This window comes from Pipistrellus hanaki (genome assembly GCF_964339955.1).
Source record: "Pipistrellus hanaki genome assembly, chromosome: 8".
Lineage (NCBI taxonomy): Eukaryota > Metazoa > Chordata > Mammalia > Chiroptera > Vespertilionidae > Pipistrellus > Pipistrellus hanaki.
The window spans coordinates 12,302,564-12,330,275 of NC_140510.1; the positions used below are offsets into that span (position 1 = coordinate 12,302,564).

A 27,712-nucleotide genomic window follows, 5' to 3' on the forward strand; every position below is an offset into this window, starting at 1 on the left:
TTACTGGAAATGGTATTAGAAATCCAGATCATTGCTACCCAGGTGTCATTCCTTCTAGGATATTTCAATGGATAAGGCAAGGCAATAACCTGTCCACACACATTATGTCTATAATTATATCTTTCATTCTGTACCTATAATATGTATCTAAACATGAGTCCATAATGATGTTACTGAGTCTCAACCTATTCCTTTTTCCCTTCAGTATCTGCAACTTCAGTCTCCAATAGTGAGAAACATGACTCCCATCCATTTACTTATTTATCCAACTTCAGTATATTTGCAAAGCAGTTTCAGAATTTTTAATTTATATGCCCATGATATGCAACTATCCAAAGTAAAGTACAGTGTTTATGAGCACATCCATCATTGTCTCTTTACTCTTATAGTTTTCAGTTAAAGAATCTGATTTCTAAGGTTACTTAGGTCAGAAACTTTTTCTACCGCCACCTTCAATGAGATTATGTCATGTAGACTTTTGTCACAGTCTACAATCCATCCTGGTTAGTTCTCTACCACCTGGCTGATTTTGTAAATTTGCATATATTTAGGGCTCATTTTTTTGTACTGTGAAGTTCTATGGTTTCAACAAATGCCTTGTGTGATATATTCACCCCTATGGTACTATCCAAAAGTTCATCACTCTAAGAATCCTCTATACTATCTTCTTCAAACCACTGACAACCATTGAAATATTTCTATAATTTTTTCTTATTTAGTTTTTAGAGTGCCACATGAATTGAAGCATATCATATGTATCTTTTGTGGCCTGGCTTATTTCATACACCTATGTCTTGGGGTGAATTAATAGCTTGTTTCATTTTATCTGTAAGTGGTAAAACAGTGCAGGGTGGGCAGATACAGTCTCTCTGGTTGCCTATTAAAAGGCATCTTGGTTTCTCTTAGTTTTTGGTAATTGTCAATAAAGATAACATAAATATTTGTGTGCAAGTTTAAAAACAAGTTAAATCAATAGCTAAGTGTGTGATTGCTAGATGGTATGGTAAGTGTATGCTTAAAAAAAGTAAAAATTTAAAGTTATTTTCCAATGCACTCTTTTGTCACATTCCTTGGCCTCATGCACATGCTTTCTACCCATCTTTTTATTTGTACACTTCCTTTTCATAGTGCTCTTAAAGAATATTAAACAACTTCTCAAGTGCCTCCTCTTGCAAAGTTTTCCTTCTCTCTTTGGACTAAGTTAGAGATTGTTATGTATATTCTGCATTTCATCCATTGTAACTGTTTACACTTTATCTTCCTTCTTTACATGTTTACCGACCCTTTCAGAGGAAGTGACATATTTTTTTTATTTTTATAACCTCAGTTTTTAGTACTAGCTTCAGTACATATTGGGAGCCTCTTAATTGAGAGTTAAATCATGTGTCTTGAATAATATCACAAATAAGTTTCATCTACTTTCCCATTTGATTTTTTCAGGATCACTGGTGTTTGTTATTGGTACAATTTTTTTCAACATTTATATTTTGCTCATAAGTTAAACTATACATGCTATTATTCTGACTTATTTTACTTTATATTTTACATGAGATTTTAGATATCATTTTAAGTGAAGCGATACAGCCAGAGTTAATTTCTTGTTTGCTGTTTATGTTTTCAGATGCACAGTTTTCTTTCTAACACTGAATGCTTTCTTCTTTCCTTAAAAGTATAGGAAACAAATCTTCCTTGAGATTTATGATAGAGAAAGGTTAGGAGTAAGGTCCTACTCCTTCAGAGGACAGTATTAATCACTTAGTCATTAGCATGACATATTATATATCTATCAGAGGTCAGGGAGGAAGAGTAGGAAAGATACGCACCTGTGAAATTGTTCAGGGTAAGCACTGCCCTGACCTATTTGAAAAGTGCTTATATGTTCTATTAATGTTATGGGAGTTACAGGAGGGCATCAAGGGGGAGCTTAGGCCTTTGGTCATATAAAAGCAAAAGTGAACAAAAATGGAAGTAATCATATAATGTCTCTTGCTTCCTAGGTGAGTGAAATAAATTATTTAAAATGCCTCAGGCAATCGTTGAGCTCAAAAGTTTGTTCATTTCTCTAAAGGTGCATATTTTGAAAGAAGCTAAGCCTTTCTTTTATCATTATTTATACACTCAGCTCATTTTTTGCTGAGATAGGGAGAAAATGTTACTGAAGGCAGACAGCTAAGCTGTGATCTGAGCTGGTTGATGTTGGTGCAAGCAGTGATTGTCTCTGCTCTTGTCATCAAAAAAGGGAAGGTCGAGGGACAGGAAAGGGGTGGGGGATAGACATATGTCTGAAAATTTTATTTTTAAGAAGCCACCAGCCCCAGTCCCACACCAACTGATTCCTATCATCCTAAATGCAGACATACAGGTTGAATTTACTTTTCTGGGGAAAAGAAATTTGCCTTACTTTTTGGTTAATGTCAAAGACTTATTGTAATCATAGGAATATTGGCCAAGCAAGAAGAATTCAGTGGTAATCTTCCCGTAAGGAGAATAGTCCACTGGATGGGTGAAGCGGTGATGGGAAAAGCAGTAACCACCCTGGCCAACAAGAGGGTGCAAGTTCTAGGTCTAGACTCACCTTGTCCACACTCTGGGTTTTATTGCATTGCTTTCATTTTTAAGTTGAAAAATATTTTTTAAAAGTAGTACTACCCTGGGGAATTAACCAGTTATTCCATTTAAAAAAGCTTCGTGTGGCACGTCAGACCCTCAGTGTTAGTGATTCTCATTTCTTCTCCAATTTACCCGAATGGGGATGCCCCAGGACAGCAAATGCCCCCTATAACTGAGAGGAGGTCCAAATCGTTCTGTTTTAACTGAATCTTCAGATTTTTGTGCCAAAGAAGCACCATAAAAAGGGAAGAGCTTTCTCTCAGTGCACAACTAAGAGCAGGAATTAGAAATCTTTCTTTTTTTTCTTTAGAAAGGAATCAAGACAAGAAAACCCCGAAGCATCACAGAAAGGAATCCTACTCAAGTTTATTGCTTTTGCTTCCTGTGTCTCTGCTGTGATGCTTTAAACCAAATGGCCTCTGCACTTATCTTTATGGTCAACACAAAAGCTGGCGAGAGTACAGCTCAGCAACTGGTGTTCTTTGGAAATAGAAAGGAGGGGAGAGGGAAGATGCTGACAGTTCCTGAGGAGAGAAGGAACAGGCTGAGTGAGAAACTGCATCTCCTTCCAGGCAATACAGAAGATGGCCTGGAGCCTCTGCACCAAAAAGCCTAGGGGTTGGCTCCTCCAGCATCTTTTTGTTCTTTGTTTTGGGTAAGGGAGAGAACCACAAATGGTGAGGAGCAAGTTACTTTAGAGCCATTGGTATAAACCGAACTAGCTAGTTATTTCCCCTTCTGCCCATTTCTTTCTTTCTCTCTGGTGTGAAGGGAATAAGTGACACTCCCCAGAGATGAAAAAGCAGAGAGATTCAAGAGTTACCACATTTTGACACAAACTGAACTCTATGTTGTTAAAACTAGCTGATCTGCATTGTGCTGAATCCAATCTCCCTAATCAATTATTGATGGCTGGTGGGGAGTGATAAATGGCCTGCCAGCAAGAAAATCACACTGCTTCAGCTCAGCATGGAAACGGATGATGGGATTTTCAATATACACAATGAGACCTTTCCGCTGATATTCGATATTGCTGACTGTCATTTTAAGGCTACAGGGGTTTTCAATTTACATTCTAGATGTGTTCACGAAGCTAAAACATTAAAAGTTGCTAAACTAAAAAGAAAATCACTTATACCCAATAGTATACTTATTTAATTGATGAAAGCAATTAATGATGGCATAATCTATTCTGGGAGGAAACAGAAAAAGGTAGACAAAGGGAGAGAATATAAGTTTCTGGTCTGCTGATTTCTTGCTGTGACACCTTGAGCTGATTTACATTCTCTGTGGCTCGGTTGCTTCATCTGTAACATGAGGATATAATTTACTCAAGGAAAATAAAGAACTGAGCACCATCTTGCACAAAATGAGACTGAACAGGTGCTTGCTCCCATTCTATTGTCACTGGTGGGGCCTTCCTGTTTATCAATGGAGTATTGATTAAAAAGCTTGCCTGGATATAACAATTACCTGGTGTATTAGTCACACAATAATTTTTTTAATGTAAAAAATGTCTCACTCTTGACCCAACTTTTCTAAAGCGGAATTTCTAGGGAGAGTACTGGCCACTTGAATTAAAGCCTCACCTGCAGGCAATTCTGATCCACAATCAAGTTTGGGGAAATGCTGAGTGATGCAAACCCTTCACCTCCGTGGTCTAGGGCCCCTTTCTGCTGGAATAACTTTACTTTAGTAAATAGAGTGGAACGATCCTGGTGCCTCTCACAGGTTTATGTTTTCTTCTTCTGCTCTAATTCCTGGACCTGTGTGTCCAGGTGCACCAGCAGCTGTTCCCTCTCCATCTAAATAGCAGGTACTCAGCATCCCCCAGCTTACCAGCCTGTGCATGGATGGCTTGATGAGGGACCTGTAGGAAGAATGGAGACCCTGAGGTTTAGGGTATGGAAGATGTAGAAAACCCTCGCATATGATCTTATGTTGCTTTGGAGTAACATGTTCATTTAACTTCTTGTGCTTCTTTTCTCAAATGCCTAGAGATAAGAGCAGTGTATAAAAAAAAGTACAAACAAGAGAAAATAGCAGTTACAAAGTTAGCAATAGTTCTATCTTTTTATAAATGTTAACTATAGATGCTGTTTTCTTAAAGGATATTAAACAACTCTGAATACTTAATAGAAATAACTTTTTAAGTGAATTATTGCTTATCTTGCAAGATTTTTCCAGAAGTTAACCTCATAGGGAAGGTAATTTGCTTTCATAAGGTAGGAAAAAAAGTATAGGTGAAAATAACATATTTGTTCTAACTCAATTTCTCCTCTTGTGGGAGATTTTTACTCATTTCACAGTTCAAATGTCTTTAAATTTACAAGTTTTCAGGTTAGTCATATAATGTCCAGAACTGACTTTCTTAGTATCATTTGGTTGAACATCACTTGTATTCTGTATCCTTCTGGTGGTTCTTTACACCTTCTGAGAGTTCTTCATGCTTTCAGAAGTAGGTGGATAAGTTTAGTCAGATAGATGGTGAAGAGGGTTGAACCTCTAGCTTCTCTCCATTGGATTGGAGTAGTGGTAATTCACAGAGAAAAATTCCATCACCAGAGATGGCATTCAGGAGGCACCTTTCACATTCCCCCACCCTCCTCCTTTCTGTGTGATATGACAGAGCGTTACAGATGCAATATTGCAGAGATCATGGAGAAGAATGTCTGGGGCAACAGATTGTATTGGAAACTGATTTAAACCTGTAATGCCTCATGGTTTTATGAACCAAAAAGTTTATATCAATGGCCTTGTGGTAGTAGACAGTAACTGAAGCTTCAGAAGAAGCCATTGAAGTGAAATAATAGACAAGATTCTTGTATATCAAGATTTATATTGAGGTTCTCAATATAAATGTAGAGAAATGTGAGTTTCATAGCTATCAAGAAAAAAAAGAAAAAGCACTTTAAAATTATAGAAAATTGGAATGTTGAATGTATTTCTATCTTTTATCAGAGACATTGATACATTAATGGTTCTTTTTTAAAAAAATGTTTTACTTATTTCAGAGAGGAATAGAGAAAGAGGGAGGGAGAAAGAGAGGGAGGGAGGGAGGGGGAGAGAGAGAGAGAGAGAGAGAGAGAGAGAGAGAGAGAGAGAGAGAGAGAAACATCAATAATGAGAGAGAATCATTGATGGGCTGGCTCTTGGGAATCAAGCCCATACCTGGGTATGTGCCCTTGACCAGAATCAAACCTGGGACCCTTCAGTCTGCAGGCCGATGCTCTATCCACTGGGCCAGCCCAGCTAGGGCCTAGTTCATTTATTTTTATAACATTAGATTAATCATGTAATTCTAAAACTTAAGTTTAACTTTTTTTTCCAGTTATCACGTGGTTAGCAAAAAATATCGAAATATTATTATAAAATTTTTAAATATTGTGAGATGATTTCATTTCCCCCAATTTGTTAATTTCTCAATTAACAGGAATTTTAAATCAGAGATGTATTGCATATATTAAGCACAGAGTAACTTAGTTGGATATAACTTTTACAGAAAATAAGAAATCAAAAGAGCTTGCTTGTCAGAGTTGACTCTACATGCCAAAGAACTCACCATCACAGTCTATAGAAGGAGAGATTCAATGACCTAAAATATTTCTTCCATTGGTCCTAAATGATGCTGAATTTTCAATAATGGTTTTGGGTAAAATCACTAACATCTGTTAAAATGAATTTATTTCAAATGAAAGGGAATACATTAAATCAGGATTGGTCACTCATTTATTTTAATTATGATTATCAGATTTTGCCTTTAGTAAAGATCAAATAGGGGTAGAGAGCGAACATTTTGTAGGAAAACTTTGCAGACTGGGATGCTCTTCTGATCTTCATAAGAAAGGAGATCCTAAAATCACACTGGGAAGAATAGTAAGATTAAAGAAAGTGACATGTTGGAATCTCCAAAGTATGTCCTTATTAAAATTGACATATGTCAATGTGAAAATATTTCACTAGATTGGCACGTAATGTAGAGTGGAAATGATTGAATTGCAAATGAATGACACATTTCACAGCAGGAATATTCAGGGATTCTTTTACACAAAGAACAGAAATTACAAACAAGATAATCCTATATAATAAAGAGGTAATATGCAAATTGACCATCATGCCCTTGCACAAGATGGCCACTCCTATGTGGCCACAACATGGCCACCCCCATGTGGTCACAAGATGGCCACCACAAGATGGCCAGCAGGGGAGGGCAGTTGGGAGAGATCAGGCCAGCAGCAGAGGGCAGTTAGGGGTGACAAGGCTGGCAATGGAGGGCAGTTGGGAGCGACCAGGCCAGCAGGAGATCAGTTAGACATTGATCAGGCTGGCAAGGGAGGGTTAGGGGGTGATCAGGCTGGCAGGAAGAAGCTATTAGTGACAGTCAGGCCGGAAGGTGAGTGGTTGGGAGCCAACAGTTCCGAATTGTGAAACAGGCAGTCGGACATCCCCTGAGGGGTCCCAGATTGGAGAGGGTGCAGGCTGGGCTGAGGGACACCCTCCCCATAAGTGCATGAATTTCGTGTACTGTGCCTTTAGTTTTGATATAAAAAAACACCAATGCATGAGACAAAGTGGTAAGAGAGCTGATCCATTTTTAATGACAGAGATGTCAGGTTTTTGGTTCTTATATAAATTTATTGGTTTCTGTAGGAACTAGTTAACAAAATTATGAATGCATTCAAGATGTTTGTGTTTCACATTTAAAACAGCACAATATTGTGTTGTCATTTCTTTAAGTTCAGTAGGGAATATTCACAGAGTTCTTTGCTGTGTCCTTTATGGGAGTACAGGTCCTTTATCCTGCCCTACTACGCCAACTATTGGGTCTGAGCCCCTCTGCTAGGGACTAGGCCTTCTTGGACACCAGATATTTGATGGAGAAGACATGAGAAGTTGTAGATAAATAAGAGAGTCTTTATTGTAGCCCAAGTAGCCATTGCTACAAGGAGCCATCAGATAAAGAAGTTCAGTAAAGCAGTCCTTGCTAATACAGTAGCAAACATAGGAGCCATCCTAGTAAAAGAGCCACACTAGCTAGTCAGTAATATATTTCCCCCACAATTGCAGCCTCACATAACAGTACCTTCTCAAGGGCTGGTTAGTAACATACTTTATACTAGCTTAGATAAAAGAGGCTCTTTGCAAAATAGTGACCTCAGTTTTATGGATTATAGAAGAGCATGCTTACACAGTGTATACAGTGAAATTGCTGTGTCCTTGCACCTGCCTATGGAAACTTGGCCTTGAACATTATGATTAGGATTCCCACACTCAGAGTGGCCTTAAACATCTGGAGCACTCTAGGCAGGGGCCCTATACTTTAGAGTGCTTTTAAAAATGTTTTTGGTTCAAGTTGTCATTTTCTTCCCAATACACCTCACATGGTTCCTAATGTACACATTTCTATTTCATTCTGTTTTGAGTCTGCTCATTGGGGGGTGGAAGGACTCTCAGGAATATTATTTTCTATTGTTCCTCCCTGGGCTCATGTCCAGCTGTTGGAGTATCAGAGGTAGAGACAATTACACAAGTGTTAGATGACACCACAATATCTACATGTGTGGTTCAGAGGAAGACAACAGCCAATGTATAAGTACTCAGCCCAAAACCAGGACTTTGTTTTAGTCATGTCATTTCAAACTCTTGAAACTTAAGAAAAATAAAAATCAGTTCAACTTTTACCTTCTCTTTAGCATCTTGAAGGCCAAGCTCTCTCATCTCAAGAATCTCCAGGGACAAGCGTCTTTCAGGATGAGCAACTTCTGTGCCTTTTCATGGGACATTCTGGTGTGGTTGCCTGAAACTGTGATAGGGAGTAGATGAAATGTGAAAAGGGGTAAAAAACCCAAGCTTCCAGTTACATAACAAGTCAGAGGATGTTTGGTAGTATGGTATTTGTAGTTGATCATATTGCATTGAATATTTGAAAGTGACTAAAAGAATAGATCTTGACAGGAGCAGGGACAATGACTTGGCAGTCTGAGACCTGTTTGTTGTGGTTACAGTGAAACAACTGCAAGGATCAATATTTCAAGCTAAATCATCTTTCTTTCTTTCTTTTTTTTTAATAAATATTTATTGTTCATATTATTGCAAATGTTCCTCATTTTTCCCCCTCCATTGCTCCCTTCCACCAGGTTCCCACCCCACCCTCTGCCCTTTCTCCACCCCCCATTGTCCTCATCCATAGGTGCAAAGTTTATGTTCAGTCTCTTCCCACACTCTCCACTCCCTTTTTCCCCGAGAATCGTCAGTCCACTCCCCTTCCATACCTCTGATTCTATTATATTCACCGGTTAATATTGTTCATCAGGTTTTCTAATTCCCTTGGCTTTTAGTTTCACTTGTTGATAGTTACATATTTGTTGATCATAATTTTTATCTATATCTTCTTCCTCTTCCTAAAGAACCCCTGTCAGCAATTCATATAATTCTGGTTTGGTAGTGATGAACTCCGTTAGCTTTTTTTTTTTATTTATGAAGCTCTTTATCTGGCCTTCGATTCTGAGTGATAGCTTTGCTGGGTAGAGTATTTTTGGCTGTAGGTTCTTACTATTCATCACCTTGAATATATCTTGCATTCCCTTCTGGCCTGCATGGTTTCTATTGAGAAATCAGCTGACAACCGTATGTGTGCTCCTTTATAGATAACTACCTGCTTTTGTCTTGCTGCTTTTAATATTTTCTCTTTGTCTTTTGCTTTTGGAATTTTAATTATGATGTGTCTTGGAGTGGTCCTCTTTGGGTTCCTTTTGTTTGGGGTTCTGCGCACTTCCTGGATTTGTAAGTCTATTTCTTTCCCCAGGTGGGGGAAGTTTTCTGTCACTATTTCTTCCAGTATGTTTTTGGTATCTTGCTCTCTCTCTTCTTCTGGGACCCCCATAATTCTGATGTTGGTTCGTTTGAAATTGTACCAGAGGTTTCTTACACTATTTTCAACTTTCTGGATTCTCTTATCTTCTTTCTTCTGTGGAGGAGTGTCTTCTGGCTCTTTATGTTCCAAATCTTTGACTTGATTCTTGTGATCTTCCATTTTGTTTTTAGGACTCTGTATAATATTTTTTATTTCAGACAATGTATTCTTTATTTCTAGTTGATTCCTTTTCATATTCTCATAGGTCTCATTTATTTTATTGGCCTTTTCTAGGAAATTCTTGAAAAACCTTATAAGCCTGGTTTTGAACTCTATATCCAGTGGCTTCTTGTCCTCTATTTCTTTTGTTGTGATCCGTTTCCTTGTCTCGGCATTTTCACAGCTTCCCTGAGTTTGTGGGGTGGCTTTGTGCTCTAAGGTGTCCTATATGGTTCAGTGGGTCAGCTTCCCAGTTACCTGAGATGTACAGTCTTGGTGTAGCCATTTGTGGGCTGTGTGTGCAGTCTTGTTGTTAAGCCTTGCTTGTTGTTGGTATCACTGGGAAGCATTGATCTCCAAGCCAATTGGTTATGAGGATCAGAAGTGTCTCAGCTAGGAAGGTTTCTATATTCCACTTGGATGGGGCAGAGTCTTGGGGTGGCACAGCCAAGCTTTGGTGAATCCCGCAGGATTGGTTGCAGGCACTCGCACCTCTTTGGTATAGGCACAGACAAGCTTTGGATTCCTGTCTGTCCTTCTCTAGAAGAATCTTATTTGCAATGAATGAGAAAGCTAGCCACTGGAAGGGTTTCTGTGCTCCGCTTGGATGGAGCAGAGTCTCAGGGTGGTGCAGACAAGCTTTATTCAGCCCCTCGCTATGAGGGTCTGGTTTCTGAGTCTCACAGTAATGGCTGCTGGCTTCACACACCTCCAAGAGATCTCTGCACACTGCCTGACAGCTGGCCTCTTCCTGTCTGGGGCCATCTATCGGAGCAATAGGGTGCTTCTATTTTCCTCCTGAACAATAAAGCTAGCCGCGCATTAGCTGTCCGCCCTCTCTGAGCGCAGGGAGTAAGCCAGCAGTGAATTTGACCCGGCCCTCCCTCTCCGCGCTCTGCAAGCAAGCCAGCAGCAAAGTCAGGCAGCCGTCTTTTCACGCACACAGTTCACAGCACCTTCGCAGTTCCTGAGGTTCAGCGTGCTTTCTCTCTCCTTCCCAGATGGTAGAGCCTCCTCTCAGCCAGCCGTCCAGCACTTCGGGGTGATGTTTCCCCTGTTTTCCAGTTCTAAATTTAAATTTGTGGTAAGCTGCATTCAGGTGTCTACCATATGCCATCATCTTGGTTTCTCCTAAATCATCTTTCAAGAGTAAGGCTCCTGGCTTCGGTTCACAATGGCAGAGTAGGGTGATCCTGAGCTCACCTCCTCTATACACATCAAAACTACAACCACATTCAGAACATCTATCTCTGACAACAACCTGAAGACTAGGAGAACAGTTACTACAACTAAGAATAAGAAGAAAAAAAACATTGAGATGGGTTGGAGGGGTAGAGATTAAACTAAGTCTAGTCACCTACCTACCCTCCACTTTCCATGTGGTGACTCACAAGTGGAAGGGATGCCACAACCTTAGAGGTCCCTCATGAAGAGCGAGGGGTCCCCACCCCAGCATGGAGAACCCGCACCAGGAAGAGGAGTGGGCATAACAGCTGGCTTTGAAAACCAGGAGGACTTACATCCGGGAGAGCCAAAGGGCTGTAAAAAAACAAAGTTGCACTCATTCTGATTCCCAGCACAGAGGCAGAAATTTGCAAAACACCTGGCTTACGCCTGAAGGTGATACCTTGACTAATTTTTAGGGTAGATGCTGTTGTAACAGAGGGAATGTTTGATCCATTATAATGTACTGTCAGAACCATAGCACACTGAAGTATGTATGACATTTTCTTAACATATGAATAGCCCAAGGGGTGAGAATATATCTCGATGAATTTATTATGGAAAGGAGGCTTATGCTATGTACATTTTTTTTTTATTTTGCATTTGAGAAACAGCTTGTGATCGATCACTGGGTGAAAACCAGTTCTCCTAAGAGATAAGTTTCAAGAAAATTACAGTCATTATGTACCTCACATAAGCAAGCTGAAACATATGAATACTCCTTGTACTAGGATCAACTCCAGAATGCCAGAGCTTTGGAGATATACCATACTAAAGCACCCATAGGGCACATGTTATCTGTCAGGAGTTCCTCGGTCTCCTTTTTAGAGCCCCACCCCCTTTCTGTGGTACACCGTTATCTTCACTGCAGCATGAAAACTGGGCTGTCTGTGCTCACCAGGTTAGTAACAAACCATGAATTAGTACAATCCCTGTAGTCTTTCTCTCATTCCTCATGCTTCCCCTTTTTAGATATCTGAACTTTTGTATAGTGACTGAAGCTAATCTAAGTAGTATTCCATGTTAGAGAGTAATAGAGTTTTAGGACAGAAGGGGTCCTAGATTGATTTAGGACAATTATTGTCATTTATACAAGGGAAAATTAAAGTACAAAGTAACAAAGGTGACACAGATTACCAGCAGAGTTTCTATTATAGCCTAGGTTCCATACATCAAGACAGATATTTTGTTTTGTCTTTTTTTTTTTTTTCATTATGCTACAGAGACGGCTGTCATGTGATGATGAATTAATGTTTGACCCTTTCAAGTGATGTAATACATTCTTGCACTTTATCTTAGCTTTCAGATCCTTAACCAGAGTTGATCTGTGATAGAAACAAAATTAATGGTGGCATAATTAATTGGGGTGGTGTGTATATTAGGGATCTTTGGGTGCCAAGAAAAGCATATCAGAAGCCCAATAAAATTACTTTAGAAAAAAAATATTTTTGGCTCATATTACCAAAAATGTAGAAGGATGGAGCTCCAAAGATGACTAACTCCAGAGAATAAAAGTAGAAGCTCATTTCCCCTTTTTCTTTATTTCCTTCTATTTTTCTCTTTGTGTCTTCTCCTACTTTTATTTTTATTTTTTTACCTCTATCTCATTCCCACGATGAACTGGCAGCTATATTTTCCTTTATGCTGCCTTAATTGTTTTTAAAATGGTATACATTACTATTAAAGCTGGTGGACTTTTGACATAAGCTATGGAATGTGGCCAATTGTAATTCCATGACCCAATCGATAAGAGAGGTATTTCCACGACACTCTAGCAAAAGTGTCCCAGAGTAGGATTCTAGTTAACCTGACTCATCTCATGATCCCATCTGGAGACCAATCATCATGTCCAGGGACAGGGGATGTTATGATTGACTCAGCTCTGGGTACAAACCACACAAATGGGTGCAATATAGGCAGCCATTGTTTCCAAATAAGTAGGGGTACAGGTGAAAAAGATACTACACCAAGGTACTGCATGATGCTTTTACTAACTCTCAAATAAAATCTTGTGGGCTGATAAATTGAAGGGTAGACTCAGTCATGGTTAAATCTGAGGCATTAAAAAGTAAAACCTTTATTACTTTTGCACTCAATCCAGATTCCCAGTCTTTAATGAGATGATCTAGAATTCATACTGAACTTAATATCAGGAGCCAATGTGATAAGCCACAGGCTTAGGGTTCAAACTCAGCTTCAAACTAGAGTTAAGACATCTACCTACCCTTTGGATGTCATTTGAGCAAACTATGTATGTTAGCTTTACAAAAGCGGAATCTCCTCCTTTGCAGTTTGTGAGGGTAGGGAATTCCTGACAGCATGGGGACTTTCATAATTTCTTTACATGCTTCCCATCCTCTACTCCTTCTAAAGATAAAGACAGTTTTATAGGCAGCTGTAGGAAAGCACTCTGGTCGAACATCTAAAGTGATGACTTCATGCAACTGAAGAAAAGAGGATCTCAGAGGAAAGCCAAAAATGAGGCAAACTGACAGAGGTGAAAACAAACTAAAATGCTTGTGAACAGTAAAACTGTCAAAGAGATAAAGCAAGGCCATAAAACAAGAGAACACCCATCATTCTCTGAGAGATTAACTGGGTCACTGCAAAGGCACTGCATCTCAGAAAAAGACGAATTAATCAACATTGTTCGCAGAAAGGAACCTGTTAAAACTGTAGGTGAGAGTGAGTGTCAACTGTCTTTCTGGAAAAGCAGGGTTCTATTTCATGTTACCTAAACTGTCTGTTCTTTGGGAAATAAAAGGACAAATAGGGCTTTCATGAGAATGAAGGCAGACCTCTTGGGGCTCATACTCAGACCTTGTTCTGAATCCACATCATCGTCAAATCCATGGAGAAGCCCATCCAAAAGGGCTGACTAATCTTTGGACAGAGTACACGTTCAGATAAAGTTGGTCTACAAAGCAATTTTGAAGATGGAAAGAAGCCACTGGGCTGGAGCAGCATTGGGGAGGAACTGCAAATGGGAGGAAACTAGGGCCACTCACATTCCCTTCAGATCTAGGAAGGAAAGCATGAAGGGAGCTGACTTCCTGTTTGTATGGCAAAATAGTTCTATTTTAAGTGCCAGACCTCAAAACCATGGATTTGTATGGAAGCCATGTGCACCCACCACAAGGATCTAGATCTGCATTCCATGTGCACCCACCACAAGGATCTAGATCTCCAGGAGCTCCCTCGCTCAAAGGGGAAAACATGAACTCATTATCAATACTGCTGTGGTAAATGTGGTGCTTTTTTGGTTATTTCATAAGGCCCTTTTCAATGTAGTTATCAACTACACTAAGAATACCTACATTGTATCAATGACCAGAGCAGAGCACTGAGAATTTTTGGTGGCAGGGGGGAAGAAGAATCCGTGTAATTATGATATGCAGATCTAACTTGTCAATGCTAATAGAAAACAAAAGAAAGTGAATATGATAAGCCAATCATGAACTGACAGTGATATTCTCCATAATGTTGGCCTAATTTGTTTTTTAAACATGCATTTCCACTAAAGCTGAACTATTTGGTACAAAATCCCCATGAAGTAAAATTAGCGTCATAGCCTCCAATTTGGAACTTAAACTTTTTAATTGGTCTATCTATGTAGGTTAATAGTTCTTTCTGCCTCTCGTGCCATACTAATTTCTTTCTCAAGTGAGCTGTTACTAATAGTAATCTTTTGTAAGAGTAAAACAAAACAAAAAATCACAAAGGCAGTAATATATTTTGGTCAATGAATAGGGAATGCATCTTTTTATAAATTATTTTTTATAAAGCAATAAATTAAAGATTAAGAAATGTAAAGTAGGTATCAGTTAGCAGGGGATTTAAAAGACATCTTATTTCCTAGTGATTAAATAATGAGGTATATCATCTACATTCAAAGAAGAGGTAAATAGCCTATTCTCTCTTTATAAGTTTCAAATATCTGAGCATACCTGGCAGCTGTCTCTTTGAAAATATTGTATTTGGTACTTATAAAAAACAGTATGTGTATAGAAAATGTGGCCAATATGAACATAGAAGTTTAAAAAATACTTTCCTGTTCATTAGGTTATCATAATGAATAAGCAAAGTTAAGTGATACTTATGACCCAAAATAGTAAATTTTGTGATAGCAATATGCTTCAAAATTCTCAGTTGGTGAAGTCATGTATTTTAAGTGTTTTGTAAAAGTGATAGAGTCTTCTTTTTGGCTCCAAGTATATTAAGAAAATTGTATTCCAATGCAATATTAAAAAAAAAAAAACTAGAAGAGAAAAATATATAGGCTTGAGGGAGAATATTTTCCTATCTGTGACATATTATAAAAATGTAAATTAGATGGCAGATTATTGCTCAGACATTGCAATCTCTTATATAGAAAATATAAGTGTATAATATGCTCATATTTGAGAATGCATGGCAAACTATTTATATTTTAATATTTCAGCCTATAAAGTACACATGAGATTCAATATATTAGAGAACATCTTCACAATTAACCACCAGAAAGATGAAATTGTAGTACAATTCATGAAGACGTAATATGGCAACTGTTATCAACTACACACTTTTTCAATAGCTTCTTTCCTCCCCTTAGAATTCCTTGTAGCTATACTGACTGAAGGAATTGCCAAGGAAAAGGATATAACAGTAAGAGAGTATTTACAATGAACAGAATCTTGTGGGGTTGGTCATACTCCCAAGAGACTTGGCATCTTTGCTGATATGACCATAACTAACTGTCACCGTAATAATGGCAGATACTACAATAGTAATAGTGATGGGAATAATAAATTACAGTAAATAGATTTTAATGATCACGTGTTTTGGCCATTCCAATCTTTGGTGTCAGGTCTCAAAAGGGTTAGTAAGTGGAAATTAAATAATTGTATTCTTATACTTACTGTGGTCCCTTCTTTTATCATTGTATCCTCTAAGATTAGGTTAGATGGGAGGGTAAGAAAAATATATGAGAATGAGAATGAGAATTATCTGTATTTATTAAAAAGCAGATCTAGAGCTTATAGATGAAAACTGGGCATTGGTTGAGTAATCAATTTGAAATAAAAGTAGATCTACAATTGTGAGTATGCAAAACACAATTTATTTTTGTTTTATCTTATATAATAAAGATGTAATATGCGAATGGTCTTTATGCCTTGAAGCAAAATGACCTACCATGTAACGACTGGATCACGGATCAGCAGGAGAGTGGGGCAGCGAGCTACAAAGTGGGCAGTGGAGAGCTACAGGAGGGGGCAGGGCAGTAAGTTATGAGGGTTGGGGGAAGGAGGACAGGGGGAGCTACAGGAGGGTAGGGCAGCAGGCAGAGAGTTACTGGAGAGTGTCAGAGAGCTACTGGCGAGCTACTGGTGCACGATTTTGTGTGCAGGGATACTAGTTATTTAATAATTATTATTGTTCTCCATACAGTAAACTGTAAACCTAATTTTTCAAACCAGTATTTATCTGTTGATATAATACATGAGCCAAGAAAGTGCACCTTTGATTTTAATTAAGCTTATATTTTCTTTTTGCTCAGGATATCCTTGCCTTTTTCATGCCTTTTCCACTTTCCTTTTCCCCTACCCTTTAGAATTCTCTGGAGTTCTAAGTTTCCTGTTTGTTTGTTTTTATTTTTTGTTTTTTTTTTCAAGTCTTATTGATTTTAGAGAGAGGGAGGGAAGGAAACACGGATGAGGAAGAGGAGAGAGAGAGAGAGAGAGAGAGAGAGAGAGAGAAGAAAACATTATTGGTTGCTTCTGATACGCATCCAACCAGGTACTGAACCCACATCCCAGGTATGTGCTCTGACTGGGAATTGAACTCCTGACCTTTCAGTGCATGGGAGGATGCTCCAACTGAGCCACACACCAGCCAGGACTCCACTTTCCTTTTGATTCAGATACATCCTCTTAAATCTCTAATTGATATCACAGATTAGTTACGTTCTTAGAGAAGAAAAATCACAGGATGGGGAAGTAAATTAACCGGCAGTATAGTTTTATCAGCTGTCATTTATATTAATGAGCTCCAAGCCAGTGAAGAATCTGGGATAAAGATGGTCATGATTTCCTCCTCCACAGCTGATTTGTTTATTATCACAATTTTCCTAAAGACTATATATGTGTTGTGTTTAGGGATTTCTGTCTTATGTACATTGCTATCTCCATCACACTAGAAACAGTGATCTACATGTTACACAGGGTTGACAAAAGTAGGTTTACAGTTGTGAGTACACAAAACAGAGAGTTAATAAGGTTTCTGTAATAATCATAACCAGCATGTCTTTTTCATAAGACAACTTACACCTACTTCTATCTACCCTTATATATTAAATAAATACTTTTATCATGAATGGCTGAATGATTACCTCTGTGACATCTTGGAATTATGTACTGATTTCTTCCTCAATTTTAACCTGGGATCTAACAACTCTAGGATCAGGTTTCCACTTTATCCAAGTTTCTGTTAAGAACAATCAGAAAGTGGAGGAGTCTTTGCCCTTTTACATTTACTCTCAAGGATAGAAAAGTATTTTAAAGAATTAAAAATAATTTAAAAAACAATACTAGTCAGCCATCCTACTGAAAATCTAAAACCAAAATGTTCTTTATTTCTTTCTTTCCTTCTCTTATGGAGGATATGGAGCAGAGAAAATGACAGATTGGTCACTGATGGAATTACTTAGTACTTCCTGAATGAGGGTGTAATTTTTATATCAGGCATCAATAGTCTATGTGGCTCTGGGGATTCAGCTGAATGTTCAACTTCTATTTCTGGACCTCTGATGGGTTTGTTGGGTGACCTTTGGATAGCTAATGAGTTACCAGTGTTGACAAGGGTATGGTAAAGATTGATGATATGGATTCTGTGAATTGCTCAGAACTCTTTGGAGAAAATTATATGTCATTTTCTTTCTCATATTTAATAACTTTATATCATTAAATAACCGAGGAGAGAGACATACACTTCTGTCAATGACAAAGTGGCTTCTATCAGACCAGTATTGTGGCTGTCAACAACTGCAAAAGCTATATAAAATTAATTTACAAAATAACTATTGGAAGGAATAAGAGTAGAAGCCAACAGATTCATAATTTAAAGGACTAATACCCCAGGTAGAAATGTATTGAGGTGAGCCCAACTTTCTTTACCGTTTTTGCATTTGAGAAGTGGGCTGATTGTTAACCTGTGACTGATGATAAGGTTAAAAGCCAATGTTCAAATTAAAAGCTAAAAATATAGGTAAAGTTTTTGGTAGTTTCATATCACTAGAATGAAAAATAATTAGAGTTTGGATATAAGCAAGAATAAGAGGACCTGATTAACATTTCAGACTTTGAATTATGATTACTAAAAGTCCGCACCACAGGAAAGAGGGCAAACTAAAACAGAAAAGCCTCAAAAATGGTTTAACGCTTTCCTAAAACTACCACAAGTTTTTTGGATTTGGGATTGTCTGTTTCTACTATAATTGTCTGTCAAACAAAAATAAATCATCCTGAATGAATATAAAATCATGCAGAATCACTGCAAATTTATAGACACAATTTCTTGCACTCCATGAAAATTACTAAAAATGCCAGTAGATAAGACCAGTTGACCAAAATAAAACTCACAGATAATTCAGATATTGGGATTATAAGAAGATAAAGACCAATCAAATAGATTTTAATATATATTCTCAATATGTCTTTTATTAGATACATGATTTGCAATTATTTTCTGCTAAACAGTGGCTTGTCTTTTTATTTTCTTAACAGTATCTTTCAAAGAACAAAATATTTTGTTTTATGAAATCCAATTGATTACTTTATTGTTTGTGGTTTTTTGTATATTGTTTAAGAAATCTTTGCTTAACTCTAGGTCACAAATATGCTCATTTTCAGAAGTTTTAGGTTTGATAATTATGTATAAAATCTATTTGAATTTATTTTTGTATATGGCAGATATTATGGATTCAATCTTATTTGTTTTACATGTGTTTCAGCACTATTTGTTGAAAAGACTGTCATGTCTCTATTTAATTGCTTTTACACCTTTGTGGGAAATCGTTGTCCTAATATCTGTGGGTCTAATCTGAACTTTATTTTGTTCCATTGGTCTGTCTATCTTTAATAAAAACTTAAATCGAAATTTGCTAGCATTTTGATTAAGATTGAAAAACTTTATTTGGAGGAGAATTGACATTTTGACAATATTGCTGAGTCTTGAACATGGGATAGCTCTTTATTTGGTTTCATTTCTAATATTATTATCTGATACAGGTCTTACACAACTTTTGTCAGTTTTTATACTTTTCACATTTATAATGCTATAATATACAGTTTTTAAATTTTTTCAATTTGAATTTTTCATTAATGGCCTATGAAAATAAAATTGAATGTTGTATATTGATCTTACAGTATACAACATTCTTAAACTCACTTATTTAACAGTTTTAAAATAAAAGATCAGCCAAATACTGGGTCATGCAGTTCATCAAAGAAGATGCATGCATGGCAAATAACCACATGAAAATATATTAATATTCTTTCATATTTAGGTAATTGGAAATAAAAACCACACAGCCTTATGATTGACTAAGACTAAAAAGACTGACCATATCCCACTCCTAGGAATATATCCCAAGAAACTAGAAACACCAATCAGAAAGGATATATGCACCCCTATGTTCATAGCAGCACAATCTACAATAGCCAGAATTTGGAAACAGCCTAAGTGTCCGTCAGCAGATGATTGGATCCAAAAACTATGGTACATCTACACAATGGAATACTATGCGGCCATAAAAAAGAAGGAATTCTCATCATTTGCAGCAAACTGGATGGAATTGGAGAACATCATGCTGAGTGAAATAAGCCAATCAATGAAAGAGAAACACCACATGACCTCACTCATTTGTGGATAACAAAGAGCATTATAAACTGATGAACCAAAAGATAGATATAGAGACAGTATATCAACAAGTAGACTGTCAAATTACAGCGGGGAGGGGAGGAAGATCTGGGGGAGATAATAGATCAACCGAAGGACTTTTATACATGCATATAAGTACAACCAATGGACACAAAACTTTGGGGAGGGAGGGGATGTGTGGGAGGGAGGGTGGTGGGCAAAAAAAAAAAATCAATAAAATATATTAAAAAAATAAATAAATTAATTAAAAATAAATAAAAAAAATAAAAAAGTTCCTAAAAAAAAAAAAAAAAAAAAAGACTGACCATAGCCAAGACGTGGAGCCACTGGAGCTCTCATATGCTAAGGAAATGAGAAATAGCACACTCACCTTTTAAATCATTCATATGTTTTAAAAAATGTTCCACATACATTTACCATATTACCACACCATTTCACTCCTAGGTATTATATTTACTGACCCAAGAGGACAAAAGGAAAATGTCCATAAAAAGCAAATTGTATGCAAATGTTTGTATCAGCTTTATTTGCAATAATTCAGTATGGGAAACCAACCAAACAATCACCAAATGGTAAATGGATAAGCAACCTGGCCATACTGTGGGATATTGCTCATCAGAAAAAAAAAAAAGTATTAAACTATTGAAATCTGGAACAATTTGGATAAATTTCAAAATAATAATGCAGAGTTTTAAAAAACACATAAAACCAATGTATAATTCATGAATCCATGTTTATAAAATTTAGAATATGGAAACTAGTTAATAGTTACAGTAGTATTTCCACAACATCAGTGTTTTGAAAACTTTGGAATTATTAATATGTTGATTATCTTGATTATGATCTTGGCTTCATAGGTGTGTGTATGACAAACTTCATACTTTTGTATAGTTCAGTCAAATTGTATTAAACTATTACTTTTAATATTCACAGTTTATTATGTCACTTATACTTCAATAAAGCTGCTTAAAAATTAAACAAAACAGTACACATAAAAAAGATATAGTTTAGTTTAAAATATATAAGCAAATAAATGATAAATAAGATAATTAAATTTGTTATAAGATAATCATATAGGAATCTACAATTTGAAATACATAACTAACAGAAATTAAGAATTTCATATCTAGATTTACAACAAATAAGAAATAATCAAAGAGATGATTTGCAAAGTAGAAGAAAGTTTAGTGCAAATTATCTGGCTATATTTCAGGGAAATAAAAATTTCTCAACAACATGGATGGACCAACTTTTATGCTTTCTTATTCCTCTCGGTCCTTCTCCTTCTCCTCATTTTTGCCATTCTGCTCCTTTCTCTATATGTGAGTCAGAAAAAGCTAAGGACCATAACAATTTCACTCATATGTGGGGTATAGAATTGAAACTCATGAACACAAACAGCAGTGTGGTGATTGCCAGAGAAGAGAGGGTGGTAGGATGTTAAAGAAGTCCTAACATATGATGACTGAAGAAGATTTGACTTTGGGTAGTAGGCACATAGTGAAATAATATATAGGTCTTGTAACAAGAAACCCCACACCTGAAACCGATGTGATCATCTTGACCACTGTCACCCCTTTAAGTTTAATTTTTTTAAATAAAGAAACATAAGAAAGACATATGGAAAATAATAAGAAATTTTCATATGTATAATTAACATGCCTAAAAGAAAAGCTCAAGAGAATAGGGCAAAAGCATTATTTTTAAAAAGTAATGCTGAGAACTTTTAAAAATAAACAATAAACATAAAAATGTACACTAAGGCAGTGTTTCCCAACCTTCTCTCATGATGAGAATCACCTGGTGGAGTTGTTAAAACACAGATTCCTGAATCCCAACTAAGAAGTGCTAAACTAGAATTTTTGGGAACATATAGGTAAAATTGTATACTTAACTAGTGCTCTAAGACAGATTTTATATGCAGAGCACTAAGTTAGGTATGCAATTTTACCTATATGTTCTCAAAAATTCTAGTTTAGCACTTCTTAGTTGGGATTCAGGAATCTGTGTTTTAACAACTCCACCAGGTGATTCTCATCATGAGAGAAGGTTGGGAAACATTGCACTAAGGTGTTCTACAATGCCACGGTGTTCTAAAACACCACACCTAAGTACATCATAGTTAATTTATTAAGTTCAAAGAAAGTAGATAAAGAGGAATCCATGAAGTTTGGAAGAATAAGGATAAAGAATAACATATCAGGCTATTCAAAACCATTAAACTAGAGTCTAATTTGATTTATAAAAATAGATATTTTATAATGCTAAAAAGTCAATCTATCAGGAAGACATAACTACTGGTATTCTAAATTTGTATGCATCTAATAGATGGCCTCAAAATATGTAACATAATATGGATTTCTATAAAAGAGAGAAAAGTAATAGTAATATGGCATAAGTAAGGGTAGGTTAATAATTGAAATCAAATGAATCCATTTTATTGGATTAAAATTAAAAAAAAAAATAGCCGAAACTGGTTTGGCTCAGTGGTAGGGCATTGGTCTGCGGACTGAAAGGTTCCAGGTTCGATTCGGGTGGGGGTGGAGAGGAGCACGTATGTTGGTTGCGGGCACATCCCCGGTAGGGGGTGTGCAAGAGGCAGCTGGTTGATGTTTCTCTCTCATCGACGTTTCTAGCTCTCTATCTCTCTCCCTCTCTGTAAAAAAATCAATAAAATATATTTTTAAAAATAAAAATTAAAAAAAATAATAATAATAAAATAAAATAAAAACTATCATCTCCAGAACCAAAAAAACAATTAGGTAAAATTTGACATTCATCATATTGACAATCCATTAGTAGAAAATAACTTTCTTATTCTGATAAAGGTTATAATAAGAAGTCTTATAGCAAAGATTATCCTTAGTGATTAGAAATTTTTAGAGTTTTCCTCTGTAATCAAAAGCTATACAATGAGGCCCATTATAATCACTCTTAATAGAACATAATTGGAATTAATAAGAAAGTTTGGCAAAGTGGTTGAATACAAGGTAAATTTAATTTAAAATATATATTTATGTATGTATCAGTATGAAACATACACAAAATAAAATCTAATTAAATATAATATTCAGTATTATACTTAAAATATAAAATAGTCAAGAATAAATATCTGTATTGAAAAATAAAACCCAAAACTTATTTTAAAATTAAAGAAGACTTAAATGAATGCAAGAATAAATCATATTTACTTCTCAGAAAACATAATATTATAAAGCTGTCAATTCTCCCCAAGTTAATTCATAGATTCAATGTAGTCCTAGTAAAACCCATTTTGTAGGAGATAAGGATGGGTAATAGGAAGTATTGGTGAGGACAAATGGAGTGATTGGGACTTTTCTACATTGCTGGTGGAAGTTTGAGTGGATTAATCCATTTAGATAATTGTTTGTTAGTATCTACTTGCCTACAAACAAACCCTATTACCCAGTATTTCCTCCCAAGTAAAAGAAACATAGAAATATGTACAGTTAAAGACATACACAAATTTATTCATAGAAGCTCAATTAATAATATTGAAAATAGTATTAATAACCCAAATGTTCGTCTATAGTAAAATTTAAAAATAAATTTTAGTATATTCAATGCAATCTATATAATAAAAGCCTAAGAGACCATTATGGTGGAATGACCAGAACAACCGGTTGCTATGATGTGCACTGACTCAATGTGGGAGCTGCCCTTGGTGGTCAGTGCACTCCCACAGGGGAAACAGCGCTCAGTCAGAAGACCGGCTCAGGGCTGGCAAGCACAGCTGTGGTGGTTGGGGCCTCTCCTATCTCCTTGGCAGGGCTAAGGTGCAGCAAGCTGAGTGGTAAGGAGCCTGCCACTAAGGAGCAGTAAGCAAAGTGGTAAGGAGAGAGCAGGTGGTTAGTAAGCATGAGAGGGATTGTGAGAGGGATGTCCGACTGCTTGGGGACCAGGCCAAAGCCAGCAGTTGGACATCCCCCGAGGGGTCCCAGAATGTGAGAGGGCACAAGCCAGGCTGAGGGACCACTCCACCCCAGTTCACAAATTTTGTGCACCAGGCCTCTAACATTATATAATGATAAGAAAACTAGCTATTGCTAATATAAAAGCATGACTTAATCCTCCAAACATCATGTTGTACTGGTGAAGTCTCAAAGATATAACCTGTATGATTTTATTTATACAAAATTAAGGAAGAGGCAAAACTAACCCATACCAATAAAAGTCAAAACAGTGGTAATTTTTTGTGTGGGTATGAAGTGGGTAGACTGACAATTAGCTGAAAAAATGATGGAGGATTTTGGCAATGCTGATTAATCTATTCTTGATCTCAGTGATGAAAGTTTCATCAATGTGTTTACTTGCAAAATTTCACTGAGCTATATATTTTTAAGTGTATGTACTTTCAATAAAATATTTACTTAGCCCAACCAGCATGGCTCAGTGGTTGAGTGTTGACCTAAGACCAGGAGGTCAAGGTTTGATTCCTGGTCAGGGCACATGCCCAGGTATCTAGCTCGATCCCCAGTATGGGGAGTGCAGGAAGCAGCTGATCAATGCTTCTTTTTCATCATTAATGTTTCTAGCTCTCTCTCTCTTTTCCTCTCTGAAATCAATAAAAAAATATTTACTTAATAATATAAATAACAAAATTTAATCACACAATTACTATTAATCTAAAATTTTAGTATTATATGAAAATCCTATATAATAGAAGCCTAATATGCAAATTGTTCCCTCAGACAGTTGTTTGACAAAGAGTTCAACTGGGACATTAGGAATTCTACTGCTCGCTATGTCATGCTCTGACCACCAAGGGGTGGTGCAGAATATGGTGGGCTTGGGGACACAGTGCTTGCTGTGGGCAGCAGTGGAGGCACTGCTGGCCCAGATGGACCTCAACAAGAGCGTGATAGGAACAGGGGTTCAAGCTGGGGCCTGATCACCCCCCTAATTGCCCTACAGACAGTGACCAGCTGCAAAGGTGGGGAGTGGGGCTGCCACCCAGCTCCCAGGTGCTGAGAGAGCCAGACAGAGGGCCTGGCTCAGACTGGTTTCCCTTCCAGCAGGTGGGATGATGGAGCAGGTGAGGGGCTGATGCCAGGCTAAGGTGAAGAGCCAGGCGGGGAGCCAGGTGGAGCTGCAGGGCTGCAAGGCTGGGGGTACGAGCTGGAGCATGATCTCTGCTGGACACCCCAAGGGACCCTACTCTTGCACAAATTTGTGCACTGGGCCTCTGGTATAATATAAAATACTTCACACCATATGATCAGGTTTCAGTTATCCATGCGAGCAGTATGTGGTTTTTCAAACATCTTAAAAAAATAATTCCCTATAATATATCTACATTACTTACACCACACTTCTTTGTCTATGCATAATTTTGTGTGTTTTATTTTCATTTGAATTTCACAACTAACAAAGTCAGAATATAATTTCTAAGGCATAGCATTTTCAGAAAATACTCCGATATTATATGTCAAAATAAATATAAATTAATTTCAGATTATTACTAGTAGCCTTTTGGGGTTTTCATCTTATGTTTAGCAACAAAACCAGAACTTGACAATCTCATAGCATATTGTTTCCTTGAGAAATAACATTTCTGAAGGCTTATCTGATGTATCTACCTTCAATACACTCCTCGAGGTCTATAAACACAGATGCCTACAGGGACCAGCCAGAAACAGAAATGAGGTAAATGGGCTGTGTAAAATGGCAGAAAATCACTAACTACAAAATAAATAGAACCATTGCAAGAATGATGATGAATGACATCTCACACAAGGCATTGATGGGAACCATTGTAAAATGGAGAACACGTAGTCTCTCTAAGGGATGCCACTCAGCTTCATGCAGGTGCAAAGGCACGATATGTCCAAGTGTTTTGAATTATGAAGAGCAATTTGGAACCAAGAATTTAGTATGTAAGTATCTTGATGTTTAAATATTAATAATTAATTCAAGATGTTGTAAAAACCCGTGTAACAAAACCAAACCAAACAAATCTGAGTGTGGGATGCAGCCTGTTTCTATCCTCTGTTCCAATACAAAAACATTTCCAAATCCCAGTCTACGAGTCGCTGTGTTTCTAAACAATAGGGGGCTGTATTTTATGTTATAGATACTGAATTAGGTTATGGTAGAGTTTTCCATTTTGCTCTGGTTGCTAGAATACAGATATAAATGTGTGGTGTGCTTTTACATGATACATTAAAACAATATATCTATTCAATTTGTTAAACTTACCTACAGTTTCATATAATAATTTCCTTTAATTTCTTCACCTACTTGGCTTTATATTTTAAAGCTTCTTTAAATATTTTTGGAATAAAGATTGATTCTGTATATGTCAATAAAATTAATGATGATAAAATAGCAGAGTATTTAAGTAGTCAATAAATATATAAGAGAGTGCTTAACTCACTAATCATGGGGGAAATCAAATTATATTACAATGAGGAATTACAATATCATCAAAATAGCAAGCCTAGAAAAGAAAAAGATATGATGATATAGACAAATTCTTTATAAAGACATAAGAAGTGTCCTAGGATAATAATGCTTGAGAGTATATCTAAGAAAGATTTATCCAACAAGAAATGTCTGAAATATGTCTAGAAAAGGAAAATCGTACAGCCATTTACATATACTTTAGGAAAGAGAGTGCCTGGCCCATGGATCAGTACATTGGGGGTGCCCATCTTTTACCAGCACTGGGCTCAGTGGCAGGTCAGCAAAGTTCCAGGGCACCTCAAGATCTGCCTCCATCTGCCTCTGCCTGCTAGCTGCTTAAGCTCAGTCACTGAACAGTGCCTCTGTCAGCATTCAAGTTGCATGAGGTAGTTTCTCAGTGAATCACCAGGCAAAGAAGGTGGTGTTCATTTGGTTGATATAGGTTCAAACTGGGTGCCAGTGCTGGGTCTGAGGCCACTCACCAAATGCCCCAAGGTATGCCAAGTCTAGCTGCCAATTGCTGGGTACTTGCACAGCTTTGTTGTGAGTCAGGGTCTCAGTGAGCCATCAGGGTGAGACCAGCAGAACTGACCAGGACCAAAGAGACCAAGATTTGTCTGTTTGAAGGTATGTCTCTGTACTCTTCAGGCATGTGAGGAAATAGTGTCTTCTATTCTAGAGTCACAAAAGCCAGCCTGTCCCAGATTCTTCCAGGAGCTGATCTCAGCAGGAAAGGGCTGCTGAGAGTTGGGAGGATGGGGCTAGTGGATCTCCTATAAGGGGGAGGTGCTGGTCAGGCTTGGGAAGAGGTGAGAGTAGTGGTTCCTGCCCAAAGCCACACAACTCAGTCACTGACATGCTGAGCCTGCCTAAACCTTTACAGCTAGCCAAGGCAGCTGACTGCTCAGTGAGGCACAAGCTTTGCAAGGTGGGAGCTACAGGGAGTCCAGAGGATGATGCTATTCCTTTCCCCCAGGTTGATGCCACGTGTAGCGGAGTGGCCCCAACCAAGAAAGTTGGCTTCTATAATAGGGGAGAGTGACTCAGCCTAGGTATTTTGACAGCTGTCCCTTCAGCTCTCTCCCCAGAGCCAAAAACTCAAGTCTGTCCTCATTGATTCTAGTCTCCTTTGTCTTTCTTCTTCGAGAACCCAGGGTGAGTGGATACAAATAATATTTTTTTCATTAGTCCTTTTAGAGTGTGCCTATGTGTCTAGCATCACCTTGTCTTTCCCTGGCTGTCATAATGCCACTCATTTTGACAGCCAGGTGCTATGTGGGTGCTGCTTTTTGGGTCTGGTGCTCTGGATTGGGGAACCTGGCTTGGAGTTGAGACCCCACACTTCTCAGGGGGAACCTTTGCAGCTGAGATATCCTTCTGGAATCTCAGCCACCACCAGTGGAAGTCATCTCTGCTCTTCCTGCCAATCTCTATGTGGCTTCCTCTGTAAATCCTTGGTTTTAA

General features: G+C 37.4%; 1 long non-coding RNA gene across 1 annotated transcript in view; it reads right to left on the minus strand.

Moving 5' to 3' along the window:
* Positions 1 to 3,795: 3,795 nt before the first annotated feature.
* LOC311626760 overlaps positions 3,796 to 27,712 on the minus strand; it is a 34,714-nt gene continuing 10,797 nt past the window's right edge. The window contains exons 2-3 of the long non-coding RNA XR_014795766.1: positions 8,293 to 8,413; positions 3,796 to 4,480 (exon numbers count right to left, since the gene is read on the minus strand). This is a non-coding gene — a long non-coding RNA (uncharacterized lncRNA). The remainder of the gene's footprint in view (positions 4,481 to 8,292; positions 8,414 to 27,712) is intronic.